Source organism: Rhineura floridana, chromosome 12 (assembly GCF_030035675.1).
Source record: "Rhineura floridana isolate rRhiFlo1 chromosome 12, rRhiFlo1.hap2, whole genome shotgun sequence".
Lineage (NCBI taxonomy): Eukaryota > Metazoa > Chordata > Lepidosauria > Squamata > Rhineuridae > Rhineura > Rhineura floridana.
In genome coordinates, this window is record NC_084491.1 from 34,291,592 (window position 1) to 34,311,667 (window position 20,076).

The 20,076-nt window shown below is 43.9% G+C and overlaps 1 protein-coding gene and 1 long non-coding RNA gene across 9 annotated transcripts in view; both read left to right on the forward strand.

Annotated features, from left to right (window-relative positions):
* Positions 1–20,076, forward strand: part of NTM (neurotrimin) — a 1,016,090-nt gene that overhangs the window by 740,028 nt on the left and 255,986 nt on the right. The gene's annotated exons all lie outside the window — the stretch shown is intronic.
* Positions 986–16,613, forward strand: LOC133368317 (uncharacterized). Its single transcript, XR_009758623.1, has 2 exons — positions 986–1,590; positions 16,140–16,613. It is a non-coding gene; the product is annotated as an uncharacterized LOC133368317 (long non-coding RNA).

Consider the following 20,076-nt stretch of genomic DNA (forward strand, 5'->3'; position numbering starts at 1 on the left):
GGTCTGAGTTTGTTTCAGAAGAATGAAACTTGATTCCTTACCCATTTACTATTATGGGGAAAATAAAATGTTTATAACTTTCCCCCTATTTCACAGAAGTGGATGTAATTTGAACATATACCTCCAGTGTGGATAAAGTCTCCTAAATTATAGACAAATAGGTCCAGGTGTGTGTGTGTGTGTGTGTGTGTGTGCTGAGCACATTTAAAATATGAATTCTTGAAAAAAATTGTTTACAACCTTTTTAATATTTGTCAGAATTGGATCAAATTTGCAGGCATAACAGACTGTCCTGGGGTGGAAGGGTATCCTATCAAATTTCAGCAGAATACCTGCAGTGGTTTTATTGTAAAGGTAGTTTTTATAGTTTTGGGATGGTTAAACAAGAAACCACTCAATCTCCCCTGTTTTGTGAGCAATTGTTATGAAATAGCAGACATGACAGAATTGCCCCTATGTAAGAAATCTCGATTTTGTGCTATGTGTCTTTAAGATTGATTTGGGGGAGAAGTAAAAGACATTCACCTTTGTCTCTGTGGTTTTGTTTGTGGACATGGATTCAGTAGCATTATGTAGGTGCCCATGGATTAGCAATGGAGAACCATTGGCCCTCAAGATGTTGCTCCCATCCTCCCTGACTATTGGTCATGCTAAGTGGAGCTGATGGGAGCTGGAGTCCAACAAAAATTGAAAAGCCACAGATTTCCTATCCTTCCGCTACATTGTACTGCACACAAAGCAACTTGAAAGCTGTTTTGATTTGAAGTGTAGGCTGGCATAGTTGCCCATGGGACCAATCACATTTTTTTATTGATTCACATCACTTGGAGACCAATGGGGCATCATTGTCCCATTGTTACCGCAGACCACTGCTACATTGTTTTGAATGCATGCAGCAACTGGAGCCATGCACACTAGCTATACATTAAGCCCAGGTGTTTGTTATTACACTTTAAAATGTAAGGCTCAAAGAGGCAACCCTCAAAGCATCTTGTGAGTTGTGAATATCAGCAGGGAATCAGCATCTTGTGAGTTGTGAATATCAGCAGGGAATCACCTGAGACCTAAAGGCTTCTACCAGCATGACCCCTTTAAGAAGGCCCTGAACCACCTCTGTAGGGGCCAGGGCAGCATCTCAATCAGCCAAGCTAAGAGATAGATGGGGCAGGTAGCAGCTGCTACCTGCCCAGGACTAAAGAAGATCTCTTCCAGCTGTGGAGCCCAAGCTAGTAATCAGGGTAGGTTTTCTGTATGAGCTGAGAAGTAATAGAGAGCAGAGGAGCTGCTTACCCTTGCATCCCCTGCTGTTAGCTAGAAGGTTCAGAAATTAGGCTTTTCTAACCTGCTGGAGTGAGGATGCTGTGGGAGTGATCTATGGGGGCAGCTCTAGAGTATCCTGAAATGGAGGCCAGCAAGAGCACCTCTGCATGTATCCTTTGCCAAGCCCCATAACCCTGAGTAAGGGACTACCAGGGTACTGCAGGGATCAGAAGTGATTGAGACCTACCAAGGCCCAGACTGAACTCAGATAGTGGCCAGCAGCTGTCTCTGAAGAGGAGCCCACCTAGGAGAAAGGCAACATTGAAGGCAGTAAGGACTTGTTGTCATTCTAATATCTGGCATGGATTTGGAGAGGGGACTGTATTACCCATATTACCTGGGGAAGAACCCAATAAAGCCAGAATTGCTCTACCTGCATTATCTTGGTGGTCACTGGGGTTCATGTTTGGGCATATCCCTCATGGAAACCATGGAACATGGGCCTACACAAGTACTTTAACATTTTTCCTTGAATGTTCTGTTCCATTTCTTTGGTGTAATTTTTTTAAAGGATTTTCACTTAAAACTAAAGCAAAAAAAAAAAGAATGAACTTTAGCTCAATCCCATGTGGGATGATATGTCCATCCCTAGTCCCCAATTTGGGCTCAAAAGAAAGTCATATTTCTTTACAAGCACCACAATGGCTTTGAGGATTAAAATGGTTTTGCGGCTTGTATCGCCAAAATGCAATCTTTACAGAAGAGGAAAATGGTTAATTTTGAGTAAATTGTATAGAGGCTGTAGAAATGCCACTTTGTCTGGGCTAAAGCTAGCACTTAAGTTACTTCTATAGATGGAGACAGGGAATATTGCTGTTAACATTTAAGGAGTGGAGAGTGTTGTTGGGTAACTGGCAGGTTCCAATGGGTGGCTGGATGCACCAGAGGAAGATGGAATGCCATAGACATGGTTTGGACCACACAAGGACAGAAAAGAGAGTGAAACTTCAGAAATGTGGAAGTTAGATAAGGAAGAGATGAAACAGCGGTAGTTGTGTGCTCCAGGGAAAATAAGTTGGGTTTCCTTTTTAGTTGTAAATTTTACTGTAATTTCACAAAATACAAATCTCTCAACATAAGTTCCAAATTTACACAAAGAATAAATATCCACAAAATAAGCACAAACATACACATTAAATCAAAATTTTGAAAATAAACTGGGTTTCTGAAGTTCATCATGACCAAAGGGTTTGAGGTTAGGGCTTCTGGGTATAAATTCATGCTTTGCTATTCCATCTCAGAGTCTTAAATAGCAAAATGTCTTTTGCTATCTGCTAACATCCAGGAAAAAGGCTAAGATGGGGTACAGAAGGCAGGCAAGTCATCATAGGCTGTTCTGGAGCCCCACATTCTGTGGTCTCCAAGCAAGCAACCTGGTTTCCTTTAAGGCCTCCATAACTGTTCCAAAAGCAGAGGAGTTTCCTTAAGGGATAACACACAGGTTCATGTGTCCCCCCCCCCAGTGTCCTTACTAACGCAAAGAAAACAACAAACATGGGAAAGAGGCAAGAGATTTGAGTAGAAGAGATTAACTGAGGTTGGAGCAAACTATCTGAGAAATCCTAGAAGGTCTAAGCTCCTGGATATCCTGGGCACGAAGGACTGCCTTGAAGCAATGGAAGTGAGGACAACACCTCAAAAGCCCAAAGAGACTGAACACTGTGGTCCCTTGGGAACAAACCCTTAAAGGTTCTATTACATAAGAAGAGGGACTACCTGTGACAAAAGAGTAGGTGGGATCAGGCAGAAGTTGAAAGAAAGAAGGGTACTGCCAGACCATAGTGGACATGTTAGGTAACCACAGGTAGGGCAGCCTGGGTTTCCATCTACATGATAGAGAGAATAGTCTTTGGGGACAGAGGCAATGTGCATGAGCCAATATGAACAAAGTATCCAAAATCCAAACTGTACTTGGCCTTGCACGGTTTAGTGAAACACTGCAAGATGCTGATGGAGCCCTGTGTTCAAAGTGGAGGTGGAGGCTCTTGTTTTTAAGGGGTTCAAATGACTGTTGATTTGGTTACAAATAAATGCAGTGCTTGTTGGAAAGGAGGGATTTGTTCTCACCAGGACAAATTGATAACTGTATAGAAGAGCATGCTTATGTTGGAAGTTGGCAAATAGATCAGGTGCAGCAATAGGTATTCAGCACACATCCAGAACTATTGTCTCTCCCAGACACTGAGGTCAAGATTGTCTCCTATTTACAAGTTATTGTACTCCAATATTTGCTTCTCTGTCGTGTTTGTGACAGCCTACGTTCATTAGACAATCAGCTGTAGAGTAAGGCTAAAGGAGCCAGTGAGCTAGGGGCATGCTTAGGGTGCTAGTCAGACTGGACACTGGGACGGCAATGTGGATTGCATGGGTGGTGTCAGGATCAGTAGCCTCACATAGAGTTGCAGTATGATATGAGAACTAGTGGCGTAATCCACATACTTGCTGCTTGCAGTATGGAGCCTCAATTGCACAGAAGTGAGAACTTATGTAGCATAGTGGGGCCCCTGCAGCAGTATGAATATACCAAACAGGCCCTACTTGCCAGTGCCACAGTTTCAGATCTTGTCTCTGCAGTGGACACATGCAGGTGGTCGTATCCAAGCCATTGTCTCAGTATCACCCCTGCATATGTAACACAGGGATAATAATTGCTAAACTACCCGACAGGGTTGTTGTAAGGATTATGTTTGTGAAGTGATTTGAAAAATCGAATGTGCCATATAAATGCAAAGTATTTCAGTAACCATATCACCATGGTAATGTGCAACTCAACCCCAGTCTTTGTTTCTGAGGCGAATGATTATTTTCCATACCACTAGCTACAGAGAGGTATCTGTGTTTTGCCTTGTCATCTGGCTGGATTTCAGATCCACCTGATTAGTACGCACAAGGAAAACTGTAAAATGTGCACATACTGTGATGAATTAATGTGTCCAAATGAGCAACAACTCATTTCTTCTGCTTCCCTCTTGGAAAGATGCCTGCCTTTTTATGTGTTTAATAAAAGCACCCGCTCTAAGCAACTTCTCTTGCAATGCATTATCTAAGAACTTGCTATTACTATATCTGAAACTCTGACGTTGCATGTTCTTCCAAATGGCCCTGATTTAGATGATCCTCAGTTAGCTAGACCTTACTAAGGCTGCTATAGTCAATTGATGACATGTTGGATTTTTTTTGGGGGGGGGTTCAAAGATCCTCCCTATTCTTCCCTTTTCCAAGTGCAGCAACAGTATTGATCTTCCTGGCCAGTTGCATAAAGACCATCTGCATTAATCTGATTTAATGAGGATTTAGCTGGCATCAGAGCAAACCTGTTGCTGTCCTAATCTTATTTCAAAAATGTGCCAATGTTTTTAAATACCACTTTTTCCCCATCTTTCTTTCTCTGCCTACCCTAGCCATAAAATAAATCCATTTTGATCAGATGACTCTTCTAGGAGCTTTGCTTTCTTTCTCTGGCTTTCTCCCCTCTCCTCCTCTGAGCCATTGCCCTGTTCTCCTGTAGGATGTGATCCTTGGGGTTGAATGAACCAAGAACCACAAAAAACACAGCACATTTTAAAACTTCATTACAAAACCAGGATCGCTTAATTATCTAAGCGGTAATGAAATATCCAATAGGAGTAGGCTGTATAATGTGTTGAAAGGAGCATCTGTATATTGTAGGGCTGCTATATGTGTGTTTCCTTGTTGATGTAAACTGAGCAACCCACAACATTGTTCCCAAGGTTTGCACTGGTTTTTCCCCATAGCCGCGAATCAACCGTTCATTTATATGGGAGAAAAGAAGTGGTGCTTCTCATGGATACTTCCCATCAAGATGTAATTTAATCCTGCCCTTTTAGCTGTCTCAGAGATTGCAGCCCATTTACCGTGCACTATAAATTGCAATGGGCAGCCACTGAGAACTGGATTATTTATTTATTTATTTATTTATTTGTTACATTTATACCCCGCCTTTTGTTTCATGAAACCCAAGGCGGCTTACATATGTTTCCCCGGCAGTCTCCCATCCAGGCACTGACCAGACCTGATCCTGCATGGCTACAGCAGGAAGCTGGCCTCATGTGCTTTCAGACCAGTGCCTAGGACCATTTATTTATTTATTATTTAATTTATATCCCGCCCTTCCTCCCAGCAGGAGCCCAGGGCGGCAGACAAAGTGCTATGAGTAAAGATGATGGGCAGGGGCTGTCCCACTAACCCCTTGACATCTGCAAAGGGACGGTGACACGTGAGGGCATCTGCTCAAATATAGGCACTCTGGAATCAGGACCCCAGTTGCACAATTGTTCCCATTGCATGGAATGCCTTTTTACATGTGAGCAGCTTGGAGCTCTACTTTTGCAGATATTGAAGGAGAGCAGTGGGAGGCTCATCTATGGGGTGCAGGGAGTTATAGATTCTTTCATAAGTAGATAAAGATGGAAATAGAATCAGTGTAAAAAACCCAAAATAAGCAGGGCTAGAAACTTCATTGCAATATAATCATGTCCTCCCCCCCCCAAAAAAAAAAGTTTAAAAGATAAGGGCCACTTATTCCCTGCCTTCATCTTTATTTTACATATTCAATAATTTTGTACCTTGCCTGTCAGAACAAGAAACTATCCCAAACAATATTTTAAATACGAAACAAAAACAGCGGCAACTGTAACAGCAGTGTACAATTTGAAAAAATCAATAAAAAGCTGAATAGACTAACCAAAATGTTAAAATCAGCTTAAAAGCTATCATTGAAAAGGGTGTACATACTTCTTTAGGGAAGGAATCCCAAAGATGTGGAGACATCACTGAAAAGACTCTGTCCCTTTTACATGGCAATCTGATGAAACTTGGTGCCATGCCAGAAAGCAAGGCCTCCAAGACAGAACACAGGGTCCAGGCAGGCTTATATGTGTACAGGTGGTGCTTAAAACAACCTGATCACAAGCCATTCAAGGCTTTAAACATCAAGGCCAGCACTTTAAATTGAGCCTAGAAATGACTAGGCAGCCAAAGCAGCTGGCACAGTATTGATTTAATATGATCAGAACACTTGATCCTTGCAAGTGTCCTGGTGACTACATTCTGTACCAGTTGAAGTTTCCAGACTGTCTGTGGATCAGTCTTAGATAGAGCACATTTCAGTACTCTACCTATCTGAGGCCCTGGGGTCCAGTTCTTGGTGTGATGCCAGAGTGCAGCATAAAACTGGGAGCAGATTTATTATAGAGCTGGGAGCAGTTCTGAAGTTAAAGCAGAATGCATTTGTAGCATACAGAATGCAACAATTACATCCCATTATAAAACTGATTCATACAGATAGCAGATATTAAACATTGGTGACCCACAGCCCGACCTTGAGGCCCTGTTGTTCCATTACAGAAGTGCCACAAACCATCCCTGCTAGTGCCACAGATTAGCCGTCTATTCAGGGGTGCCCAATATGGTGCCCTCCTGTTGTGATTGGACTACATCTCCCATCAGCTCCAGCCAGCATGGCTAATAGTCAGGGATGATGGGCGCTGAAGCCAGCAACATCTGGAGGGCATCATGTTGCCTACCCTTGCTCTGTAGCCTTGTCACTTGTTTTTATTTCATTTATATCCTGCTTGTTCTCAAAGGAGCTCACAGAGGCATACATGGATTTTACTGCCACAAGCTCTTTAACCTTGCAATAGCTCTCTGCGTTGCAATGGGCAGGAGAGAGAGTGATTTCTCCCAAGGTTGCCCAGTGAGCTTTATGGCTGAGTGGGGATTTGAACCTGGGCCTTACCGGTCCTAGCCCACCACTGTAATTACTACACTCTTGCTTCACACTAGCACGGAGAATTTCCTTGGTGCACAGGAAACTGTAGGCAGTAGTCTTGTTTCCAGCCATTCGTTTGTCTCCACAAACATGCCCATAACCATATAATTATTAAAATACCCAGCAGCACATTTTACAGGCTCCTAGGCACAAATATCTCATAAAGCACAGAAGAATCAAAATTTTAGCAGCACAGGGGAATATGTGGGAGTTGGTCATTTCTTTTCTTGTCTTGTGCCCAGAAAATCTCCCCTTCTCATTGTTTTGGGCTGTCTTCCACCCACTCCTCCTCCTTGTGTTTCTAAGCTCTGGCCATTTCCATTCTTGTCTACGGCATGTTTATATCCCCCATAATCCTGTTGCGGACTCTGCAAATATAGATCCCATATTTCTGGAGGTGAATAGGCAGACAACAGGGGTTTGCAATATGTGTTCATATTATTTTTCACTGTTTTAGCATACAGGCATGCCATTTCCAATTCTGGCTTGTTTACACATTATGAAGCAGGCACGAGAAAGAATAAAAGAACACTTCAACTCCCTTTAATATTATTGCACATCAACACAATAAGTTTTAGTTTTAGGTTTGTTTGTGTGTGTTTTTTTAAAAAAGATGTGTATATATATGGAAAGATAATTCAACTAGCACTGCTGTTCATTCCAGCTCCCTGATCTTTAAGCTGCCTTGTCTGAGAATGCTGCATATATGTTACTCCCAGTAATGAAAGGGAGCCACTTGGGGGAAAAGAATCTGGTGCCCCCTAGGTGTTGCTGGACTCCCAACTCCCATCAACCCCAAGCAGCATAGTCAATGGGCAGGAATGATGGGAACTGTAGTCAGGAACATCTGGAGGGTTGCAGGGTCCCCATCCTTATTCTAACTACTATAAGCCATGCAGCTCTAACATCCAATATGATAGGTGTGATGTCTGCACATACTAGAATGAGGGCTGATCACCCACATCAAAACTGAAAATATGGCGATCAGCTTGCTACCTATCCAAGATTCCACTTTACCTGGCTAATAGGGCCTTGGTTGCCCTCTGCCGCCCCAGGTGGGAGCAGCTGTCCCACCTAGCACTGGGAAACTGCTGGGAAGGACTGGTGCCAGACTTCTGGGTGATAGGGAGGGAGCAGAACCTGGCATAACTAGCCAAGAGGAAGCATGTGGGGGGATTTAAACCTCCAGTAACGTCTTTGCACGATAGGGGAGTCTGGAGTGTGGCAACAGACGGCTCTGCATCCTCATTGTGCTGCTTAGGTAGACCAGGCCACAGTAGTGAGTCCTACATTCTCACTTGCTTGCCCTGTTCTACACTCTGCACCCCTGTTCTGCATGCCACTGTCTGCCTTCTACTGCTTTCTGGCCACCATCCCTGTTAGCCTGCTGCTCACTGGGGACATCCTCCTTCTGCCATTGCCACCAGTTCTTTTTCTCCTTCCGCTACCATCACCTCCTTCTCTTCCCCTAACTTCCCACTTCCCAGGGCCAACCATGCAATGCTTTGCAAGGTCCTTCCTCAAAAGGAAGCATTGTAGGCTGCCAGAAGTGTGGCAAGAGCAACTCCTGTTTGGGTTCTTTTGTTTGTACTCCAGAAGGAAGATAGAGTTTAGGTCCTCCAGCTGGCTAGGCTTTCCAAGGAGAGAGGAGACATCTCTGTCTTTGCTCTCTCTGCTGAACCATTAGGGCAACACCCAAGTCTGGGCATTGGACCTCCAACTTAGTTCATATAACTAGGTATGCCTTTCCTATCTCGTAGGTATTTCTATAAATAAAGTAGCCTTTTTTCTTATTTTACTAAGTCTTAAGTCTCAGTGACTTAAACACAGGGTAAAAGCCTGCTTCTTAGGTAAATACACACACTGCCACATGCAGCTGAGACCTCTGAGTTACTCTGCATATGCATAGCCAAGGTGAGGTGGCCATGGAGATTGTCTGTGCTATTGTTGCTTTGCTGCAATTGTAGCAATTCTTGCATAGATTTTAATAGACTGTTAAAACTTTAAGCAGGGTCTCCATTCATTGGCGATCACTCACGGTCGAGTAAGATTGTCTTCCAAGATAAGGTCTTTAACAGTGGGTCTGTAAGTGACTGTGGAGGCCAATTCTGGATCCACACAGCCTCCCACAGTGAGGACATACGTTTCCAGATGGAAGATGGTCGCGATGAGGATTTGTTTCACGTGCCTTCCACTTAGCTCGTTTGTCCTGTTCTCCCTGTATTTGTGCTTTTTCGAAGTCCACGGCACCTTTGATAATAGATGACCTCCATTTGGGACATTCATGGGCCAAGACTTCCCAGTTGTTGATGTTCATGTTACATTTTTTTAGATTCGCTTTAAGAACATCTTTAAACCTCTTTTGCTGTCTACCGATGTTCCATTTTCCGTCCTTAAGTTGGGAGTAAAGTAGCTGCTTTGGAAGATGGTGATTAGGCATTTGAACAACATGGCCAGTCCAGGGAAGTTGATGTTGAAGGATCATTGTGTCAACACTGGTAGTCTTTGCTTCTTCCAAAACACTAACATTAGTCCGTCTGTCTTCCCAAGTAATTTGCAGAATTTTCCTGCCTGGTGGAAGCACAGGAAATCTCCACGGTCCCTCAACTGCTATGCCTCAGTCTAAGGAAGGACCCGTTCCTCAGAGTGCATTGCCATGGACTCAGCCCAGTCACAGTACCATCAGCTGTATTGAACAGCATCTGGGCTCCTGCTGGGCGGAAGGGCGGGATATAAGTCAAATAATAAAAAAATAAATAATAAAATTCATGACGGGCTAACGCGTGAGGTGATAGATAGGCAGCAGGACAACCACAATAGCCACTACAGTTGCCACCCCCTTCCTTAGTGTCCATCATGCGGATGAGATCAGAAATGCTGTTTCTGAAACACTTCTGCATTCCTCTCTGCTGCTTATAAATATTGACAGTGGGTGAGCAATGTGGCCATGGTACAGTGGTGGCAGCAGGCAGCCCTGTGAGTAGTGACTGGGGGGGGGGTCACAATCTGCCGAGCATCCTGATCCATCACCTGAGGTCTCAGTCTGGTTGTACTGGTGCCTGGGCTAGAGGCAAAGCCACATCAGAGCCCGGCAATCTGCTGATGTACCACAGAGAACGTCGTAGTGTGCTCTTTCATACTTTGGAGACACCTAGATGGCCAGTGCTGGACTGGTGGACCTTAAGTCTGATGCTACAGGGCTCTTCCCATGTTCTTCCATATAGCACACTTACCAAAGTGGCTGCTATACTTCAACCTGACTTTGTTGGTGTTCTCATCCTCCCCATTTTGCAGACAAGGAAACTGAGGAACGGGAAAGAAATTCCCCTAAGCAGGCATGTCCTGAGTCTAGAAATTGAGCACAGGTCATCCCCGTTTCAACCTACTGCTGAACTCTCTAACCCATCACTTTCCCCTCTTTACTCAAGTGGTTGCACTCCAGATTGCTTTAACTACTCCCTATGATCACAGAGAAAGCTTCACCGCCCATTAGTGCTACCAGTCAGTTGGAGAGAGGAGGAAATTGAAGCCAATGTAGGGCAAATTTTAATTTGCTGAATGACTGGATATGCAGTTACTGCAGCACGCTTCAGCCAGCTAGCCCTACATCCCTTGCACAGCTGGACTGCTGTGTTGACAGCAGGGGGACACAACACTGTTTTATCCTCCTACTGAAACAATGGCTAATATACAGTCATTTCATTTTTCCCCCTGGAGTGACTTTGGGGTTGGCAACTGCTGTGCATAGATGGTGGGGCATGCTATGAATGACACTCATGCAGATGGGATTAGAATGAGCTTTGCAAGAGGCAAGATCCTTCATAAAGCCAGATCTCCCCATCAGAGCTCAACTCTTCTGTTAAGTTGTGCTGCCGTTGTTAGTCAAGGTTCCATTTATCTGCCATGGAAAATCATCACAGATAGAACTATTCCCTATGAGTTTGTCTTACGAGCCTTTTTTGGAAGCCCCCTCCAATCTTATGGTAATGAGTGCCACAAGTTAATGGTATGTTCTGTGAAGAGGTACTTTCTTTTCCCCTTCCTAACTGTATTGCTCGTGTGTGCTGGATGAATGCGGATTCTTATATTATGAAGAAAGGAGAGAAGAATGGGGAGAGGGAGGGAGGGAGAGAGAGAGAAGGAATATCTCCATAAAGTTCATAATTTTATGTATCTATCATGCCCCTTCTTAGTCATTATCGTTTATTTTTAGCTAAAACATAACCAAGAACTAAATCTATTTTGTTTGTTATTTTAAGCCTAGCACGACGATCTTTTGTACCTCTGCTTGAATAACAGGAAACGCTGAAGAGTAAAGTAGGAGGCATTTGCTTATTGCTGTCACACAGTGGTAGGAAAACTCTCTCAAGGGCTTCATTTTCTTGGAGGAGGGGCAGAGCCAGTGATGGACAAGACTAGAACTGAAAGAGGGTGTGGCCACCTGACCCTCTCTCTCTCTCTCTCTCTCTCTCTCTCTCTCTCCTTTTCCCTACGCTGCCAGTGGATGACTGGGAAAGAGGCAAAAAGCTCTCGGCAGAAATCAGAATTGGTCACTTGCAGAGAGCTCTCCCCACCATCCTTCCATCCATTTCAGCTTTTCCCCATTCCCCTCTTCTCTCATTCTGGACTCCTCCTGCCCACACAAAAACCATCCAAGGGCCGCAATTTCCCCACCTCCAATATAACAGTAAGCAGCATGTGCATTCCTTATTTCCACTCCACCTGCTATGTATAAATGATCTCTATCTGTGTATATATCCAAGGTGGAGATTACGTTGCCTTAATCTGGGCCCAAGTGGCTTGTTCACATTTGCAATGGAGATCTGAGACAAAAGAGATTTTTGTGTGTGTGTATGTGTATGTCAGGCCTCAATGATACACATACTTACCCTGTCTTCTATTTTTGTCAGACCTTTTTTAGCAGTGGCAGCTTCTTGGCAGCATCCTTAAAAGTTTGGACTAAAACCCAGAGTGGATTCCACTGCAGTGGACCCACCAGCTGCCACTGCTTTTCAGCATACTGCACTCATGGCTCAGTGTGGTTTTGAAGCTAGATGTAGGAACATGGGAAGCTGCCTTATACCAGATGAGGCTGTTTGCCCATCTGGTCCAGAATTGTCTACTCTGAGGGAGCTCTCCACAGTTTCTGGTAGAGATCTTCCCTACCTTCTAACTGGAGATGCCAGGGATCGGACCCAGGCCCTTCTACTGGTGTTCATGGACCACAGCATTCCGTCTGGACCCCAATCCGTCATTTCAGTAAGCAGCCTGCCTCACTATGAGATGCTTCATAGGCTGCCTGATACAGCTCAGGTTGCATCTGAGCCCACCTTGCCCCCCCAAAAAAGAAAAAAAGAAAAAGGATGATTATTTATTTATTGCTTTTCAGACACGCGTCTTAAGGCAATGTACAAGATACAGTGAAACCATCTTAAAATGGTTAAAACACATACACTCACAGTAGAAAAATTAAAACAACAAAAAGTAGACACCCATGGCAGAGACCTATTCATCCAGCTCAGAAAGCTTGTTGGGGGGAAAATGTCTTCCATTGTTTCCAGAATGTGCCAAAAGTGGACACCTGTTGTATCTTGACAGGAATGCTCTTCCACAAAACAGGGCAACCTGTAATGAAAGCCCTGCTCCAATTGACAATTTTGACCCTGTTTGAACATGTAATTTCCAAACTATTTATTGAAACGTACAGTAATCTCAGCTAATATCTGGTAGCCATGTTTGATTTTTTTGTTCTAACACTGAGCTATGGTCACTCCACAATCTCTTGTATCCAAGCCCCAACAGTCTCCCCTCTGCCCCTCCCCTTAATTCTGGATAGCTAATTCCTTATGTAAAGTTAACCAGCTAACTTGTCTGGCCTGGAACAGCATCGAAGCTTTCCATTATTTTTTAATATGTTGACTTGTATTTGTTCAGGAAGATGGATGAAACCTTAACAGGCTGGAAACAGCACTGCTATCTTTAGGATGCTCACCTCTGATTTATTTAATAACATTTTGCCCTTAACTCTCTTTAGCCACCATTTGGTGTACACTGTTAGGACAGCCAACATGACCTAAATGAATGGCTATTATTAGCCACTCTGTCACTACCAGATGGCAAGTTCTCATTCTTCTGAATTAATCTATGCCATCAGTAATGCTGGTTTAATGATTGTTTGACAGTTAGCAGCATTAATTAGCATATAATTCTACAGCTTTTTCTGTTGATGAGACTCTCCACGTTCCACTTTTTGAACCCAAAAGAGATCAAACTAGAAATGTATGTCACTCCCTTGATAAATGTTGATCAAAACACCTCTTGCTCCCCCTAAGATTCCTTGTATGTTTGTCCTGATGTAGAACCTCCATGAGCTCCTCTTAAATTTGTTGTAGATACCATCCAGTGAACATATTTGTTGGAAACAATGGGTACTATTAAACACTAGTCCTACTCAGAGTAGACCCATTTAAGTTAATGGACTTCAGTGCATCAGCTTCAGTGGGTCTACTCTGAGTAGGACTCAGATAAATACAACCCTATTTCTGGAGGCACACCATATGGTTGCAACAAGGTTGAGTTTGTAACTAGCCTCTTGGTGAGCTGTCCATGGTCCTGACCAACCACAGCCCAGCCTGGACTCTTGGTGGCTCAGACAGAATCCTCCTGTAGACTCCAGCTTTGAATAGGATATATTTCCTTGCCCTGTGCAACTCTTCCAATTATAGTTTAAAATAGCTGCTATTCCAGTTTTCTCTTCTTTGCTCATTGTACCCTGAACTCTCTCTCATGCAACCTTGGAGAGACCACAGCTCAGTGGTAGCCTGTTTGATGTGCAGGAAGAAGGTTCCAAGAGCTTCATGAGGCAAGGCTTGTAAAGATCCTTTTCTGCCTGAGATCCTGGAGATCAACTGCCAAAAAGAGTCGACCAGGGTTGGGGAATCTTTCTCAGCCTGAGTCCCTCAGTCTCTTCTGGGCAACCTAACAGGGGCCACATGCCAATGGTGGGCAGGGCCAGAGGCAAAGGTAAGCAGAGTGTGGATTTCATCTTTGCACACACACACTCTGCTATCCATCCATGCAACCACAAGAGTGCAAACCACTGACAAATGGCAACATGTGCAGATATTTATTATAATAAAACACATTAACCACCAGATTCTACATATTGGGCAGCATCCCAGCTAAATAAATCCATCAGATCAAGGACTATTGTCTGTGCAAGGGAACGTCCCCTCCCTTTCTTCTCTCCACATGCCCCCCCAAAATCTATTCTGCCCCCCCAACCATCTAGATCAGATTTGGGGAGGTCATGGGGGCATGTGAGGATAGCAGAGGGAGGGGGAATTTCTTTGTGTAGCCAAAGACCTTCTGCTAGTGGATCTATTTGTGTTGAAATACCAGCTATTGATTTAAATACTAATTTTAATTAGTACTTAATAGTAATTATAGTACTAATTTTGTACCCTTGAAACAAACTCTAGTTCTCTCTGCATGTCGGCTATGGTTATACTAATTGTTCTGTATTCCTTTTTGATATTTAAAGACATATTCCAGCCAGGCATGGGAGGGTTATGAAGCATGCCTGGTGAGGGAGGTGTGTCCTGCCTGAGAAAGGGGTGTGGCCTAGGGCGAGTTCAGAAGGGCTGACAAAGAGGCATGTAAGGCCACATTTGGCCTCCAGGCCTGAGGTTCCCCACCCTTGGAGTAAACAAGACTGGGTTAAATGAAGCAATGATCTGACTCATATTGACTTGATCATATCTTTACTGTTACCCCACACTTTGGCAGAATAGGGCTCTCAGAGCAGCTTTCAGCAGTCAGTCTCTACCCTCAGGCTTACAGCTGAAAGACAATGTTCACAATGGATTTTGGGGTGGGAGGAAGCAATTCCAGAGACTATTTCTTAGCTACATGGGTTTCATAAATGTTCTTTCTTGTAGGGTGGGTGAAGCCAGCTCCATGCAGCTGGTCCCTCTCTGGGATTAGTCCCCCATTTGCCACAATGTTCTTCAGGGGAGACATTGGCCCAGTGGTCCTTGGTCTCCCAGGGTGGGGCCATAACTCAGTAGTAGAGTATCTGCTTTGCATGCAGAAGGTCCCAGGTTCAGTCCCCAACATCTCCAGGTAGGAGAGACTCATGCCTGAAACCCTGGAGAACTGCTGTCAGCCAGTGTAGACAATACTGAGCTAGATGGGGCAATTGTCTGACTTGGTATAAGGCAACTTCCTATGTTCTTATGGCTGATGGCAGAAGCCAGGGCAGTTCATATATCAATCATTTCTGGATAACGTCAACACCATTGTTATTTATTACATTTATATTCACTTTTCCTCAGTGGTGTAAGTGTTTCTTCTTTCCCTATCCAGTCTTATCCTTACAAGTATCCTTGTAAAGTAGACAAGAGAGAGTGTCCTAAGCTCAGCCAGTAAGCGTCATGGCTGAGAGGGGACTTGAACCTATATCTCTTTGATGCTACTACAACGCTCTAACCACTACACTGCTTTCATTCTCCTTACACTAAGGGTAGCCAATGTGATTACCTCCAGATGTTGTCGGGCTCCATTGTCTGTCATCCCCATCAGCATGGCTAAAGGTCAGGGGTGGTGAGAACTGGTACCATATTGACTAGCCCAGCATTACATGGATGGTTATGCCAAAATGGTGGTGTGATGGAGTTAGGTCTCAAAATGTGTTAAGGAGGCATGAAACTATGTTGAGTCCACTTATGAACATTGCCTTGTTTTCACTGCAGTCTTTCTGTCGCCTGGTTAATTTCTAGGCATCGGAGCTTCTGCACTCTCTGGCACATTCTGTGTATGCAGTTCATATGTCTGTCTCTTATGTAGCAAAGTAGAGGCCAGCCTATATTAAAGGCAACCATTCTGTGTACTCTTGAGGTATTAGGCTCCAGGTGTTCAGATATGAAGTCTACCTTTTTGTTTTTTGGCAGCCAACTAGCTATTTGGCTTTGTTGCTTGTCCCCCTCCTCAACCCCCCCTTTAATATAGTTCTTCTTTCTTCCTCCAGCCCAGAAGTTGCTATGGAAACAATGAAAGATGGGAAAATGGAAGCACCAGGGTAGTTTAAAGATATGCCACACCAGCTCCCCCCCCTTCACTTGAAGATTATTGCGTGCAAAGATTTTTGTGGTTGGTAGCCATCCCACTCCCCACTCCAGGTTCTTTTGCAAATTTCTGGGTCAGAGGAAAATGAAAGGACTTTCGTCACAGGTATTTGTGACTAGTCCAAGCTGGATGGAACATACAGCTTTGAGCAGTTAGAGGGCTGCTGTAATGACATCTCCATCAGATCAATAGAGGAACAGGCTGGAGACAAATTTCAGCTACTTTGTCACTGATGACAAGGGATAGTTGAAGAATGGAGCTGGGCTGTGAAACATCTTGAGATAGCTGAGGATGATATGTTGATGATAACAATATTTTGCATTATGTATCAATTTTGCTAAGTGGTTCTCATATGTTAATAAACCTTACAACAACCCTTGTATTTTTATTTTTGTTAGCTGCCTTGAGCATTTTTTGGTGGGAAGGTAGGGTAGAAATTTTTACAAGCAATTTAGTTTATTATTTTCTCTGCTTCAAGGGGGGGAGATTGGGAAGTGGGGTTTGCTTACAGAAGGACTGTGAATTATTTTCAAAGTTCGCATGAATTTTGGATGCAGAAAGTTCCGGGTTCAAACACTAACAGCTCCAGGTAGGTCTGGGAAAGACTCATGTTGTACAGAGCAATCCAAATCATTGGCTGGCAGGAGAGGGCTTAACAGAATGGTACAGCTATTGCTGCATTCACAACCTTGCTGCTCACTCAGGGCAGAAAGTGGGGGCAGGAAAAAAAATGCTGATTTGCTCTGCCAGCTCCCAGGCTAGTACAGAGAAGAGGCCCAGATCAGACCTTTTCCTATTTTGGTAGCAGGGTCAGCTCAGGCTCCAGTGGATCCTTTGCCAGCCCACTCCTTACCCTGAAAATCATGTTGTGGGGGCTTCTAGCTACCAGGAGTCTAGGCAGGGATGGGTGGGCGAACACTTCTGCCTCATGGTAACCCCCTACAGCCCTCACAGATTGGGGGTTTGGATTATAGTCCCTTGAACCCTAGAGAGCTACTACCAGGCAGTGTGGAGTATACTGAGCTAAATGGACCACTAGTCTTGACCAGAGGTTGGAAAAGTTACTTTTTTGAACTACAACTCCCATCAGCACCAAGCCAGCATGGCCACTGGATTGGGCTGATGGGAGTTGTAGTTCAAACAAGTAACTTTTCCAACCTCTGGTCTTGACTTGGTATGGGGCATCTTCCTTTGTCGTGAAGGCCTCTTTCTAGGGTAGGGTTGATATTTCAACCATGGACTGTTCAGACCATAGGCCAGGACTGCTGGTTGTGTGTTCACCTTCCTCTGTTGATTTCTGTTCCTCTTAGTTTCTCAAATTTCCAAGATTAAGTTCAACACACCCATTTCTGTATCAGTTTGTGAGTTACTTTCACAAACTGCAGGAGTTAACAACAGCTGCTCCTGAGGTGAGCTGAGCAGCTGGGAACATAAGGGGCTTTGGTGGAATTGGAGATACTACTAGACACCTGGGAGTGAACTTTGAGCAGGTACAAAAGTTCAGAATGAGTCACCCAAACCAAAGATTTATCCTAGATTGAGTGGGAAAGTGGTAAAATTATGCCACAGGGGTTATAAGATGGGCTTAATCAATATGGTCAGGGTTCTAGAGAGGGCAGGCAATGAGACCATCTTTTCACTGAAAATGGGGTATGTTTGTCCTGTATTGGTGCAACAAAGTTCAGGAAACTGTAATGCCATGTAAATTGTTGGTTCCACTGTAAAAAAGATTTTTAAAAAGGTATTTCATTCTACGATGTTACATTGTATACTTCTAATATATATAATAAAAATATTTTAAAAATATATGTCTGGGAGGAATGCCCTGAAGAGATCATGGAGATGACAACACATGTCTGTTTATAATTGTACCCTCCCTGTCAGGGAGGATAGGCAACATTTTTTAAAAAAATTAATACATTAATAAATCACTTTAAAAATATGCAACAAAGAGGCTTATGGCATCTTAAAAATCAGCACATTTATTATGGCATGAGCCTCCTCATGAAAGCTTACACAATAAATGTGCTAGTGGTTTTGTTGCTTTTTTAAAAAGATGCCACAGGACTGTTTATTGCTGCTGCTGCTGCCACCTCCACAAACTAACACAACTACTTCTCTGGAAATTATAAAAAAATATAATCTGCACACCACTAGATGTACCATTATCCTTGTCCTTAGACCAAGAAGTATGTGCATGTGCGCATGCACGCATAATGTGTATGTGTTCTATAACTTGTTCTCTGCTTGGCCTTTCCAGTGTGGAGAGCATTTTGCAGGCACATTACTAACATAGCAGAGTTCGCCCTAATTGGCCAGGAATTGGTTGTGAAATGTCAGGGAAAGATTTATTTCCCAATGCAGTTTCTCCAGGTACTAATTTTTCTGTGGCTTTCTGGATAATGGCTCCTGCACGCAATAGCCCAGAGACCCTAATCAGAATCTGGGGCTATAATTGGGTTGAAGGGATTTAAAAATCATTAAAGCCACATTCAGGGAAGGGGAATAAAAATGGACACCCATCTCCTTTCCCTTCTTCCCTTCCTGCCCTCCAAAAGATTGATTGGTTCACTTTTCATTTAATGAGAGTCTCCCACTGTATGACTTATTATATTCCAATAATTGTGTCTGAAGCGGCACAGTCCCATGAGGGGGTCTCTCCAGAATCCATAACTCAGATCCTACCAAGCTGATGGATTTCCAAGCTGATGAGCAACCACAAACAACTAGAAGCACTTTTAAGCACTGTGGAGTCTTGCCTCCAATGAAATACTTAAACCTTCCTTGTTCTCATTTTCATTCTGGTATGGTGGTCACATGCCCTGCTTTACATAGGACAGGCCTTGAGTCTATTCAAGGGCTCTCAGTGGACAGTCCTCTATTTGAAGGTCCAAGAACCATAATAAGAAGGGAGAGGGGGAGGGTCCTTGAAGTCACTCATAAATAATTAGCAGCACCTGGACACCAGCCTGTGCAGGTGCATAGGCCATCTGGTCACAGTAATCCCCACTACAATGAGATGCTTAGGGAAGAGCCATGGCTCAATGGTAGATCATTTGTTTTGTATTCAGATGGTCCCAGGTTTGATCCCCACCATCTCCAGTTAGGACTGGAAATATCATTGGCTGAAATCCTGGAGAGCTGCTGCCAGTCAGTGAGCCAGATGGACCAATGGTGTGACTTGGTGTGAGGCAGCTCCCATCCAGACTCTGGAGAGGAGAGGAGAGGAGCAGCCATGGATGTTTCCTTATGTGGTCTGGTGGCCCCACAAGGGAAGGATGTGTTCAAAGGTGTTGTGGCCACCTGGAGCTTCGGCCCCATGGCTGTGATATTTGGAGACAGCCACACCAAACACTTTTTATTGCAAAGCTGGTAAGATCTACAGAACTGGAGTTACCAAGTTCTGTTGTGGTGTTGGGCATTTCCCAAGCACAGAATGCAGGGCCAAGTTGCAGAATCAAACTATGGACAGTATTGTAGACAATACTTGAACAGTGTGTAGACAATACTGACCAAAGCTGTACCAGTGGTATGATAGGCAGCTTCCTATGCCCCTGTATTCTCTGATCAAGCAAAGGCAGGAGTTTCTATATTGGTAGGGCACAGCTATCGCAGGACAGTCTCATTGTGTTGCTTCTTGATAGGGGTGACAAGTGGGACCTGCAACAAAATATTGCAATATAACCTCCTCTTATTGTAGGGGTGCACCAGATGAGGATTCCAGCCAGCTATGTGCCCTTCCAGGATATTCCATTCCATTCAAAGACTCGCCATTTTTCTCTCTCTTCCATCTGCAATGTGGATGCATTCTGGATACTCTCTTTGGGCTGTTTTCTTGG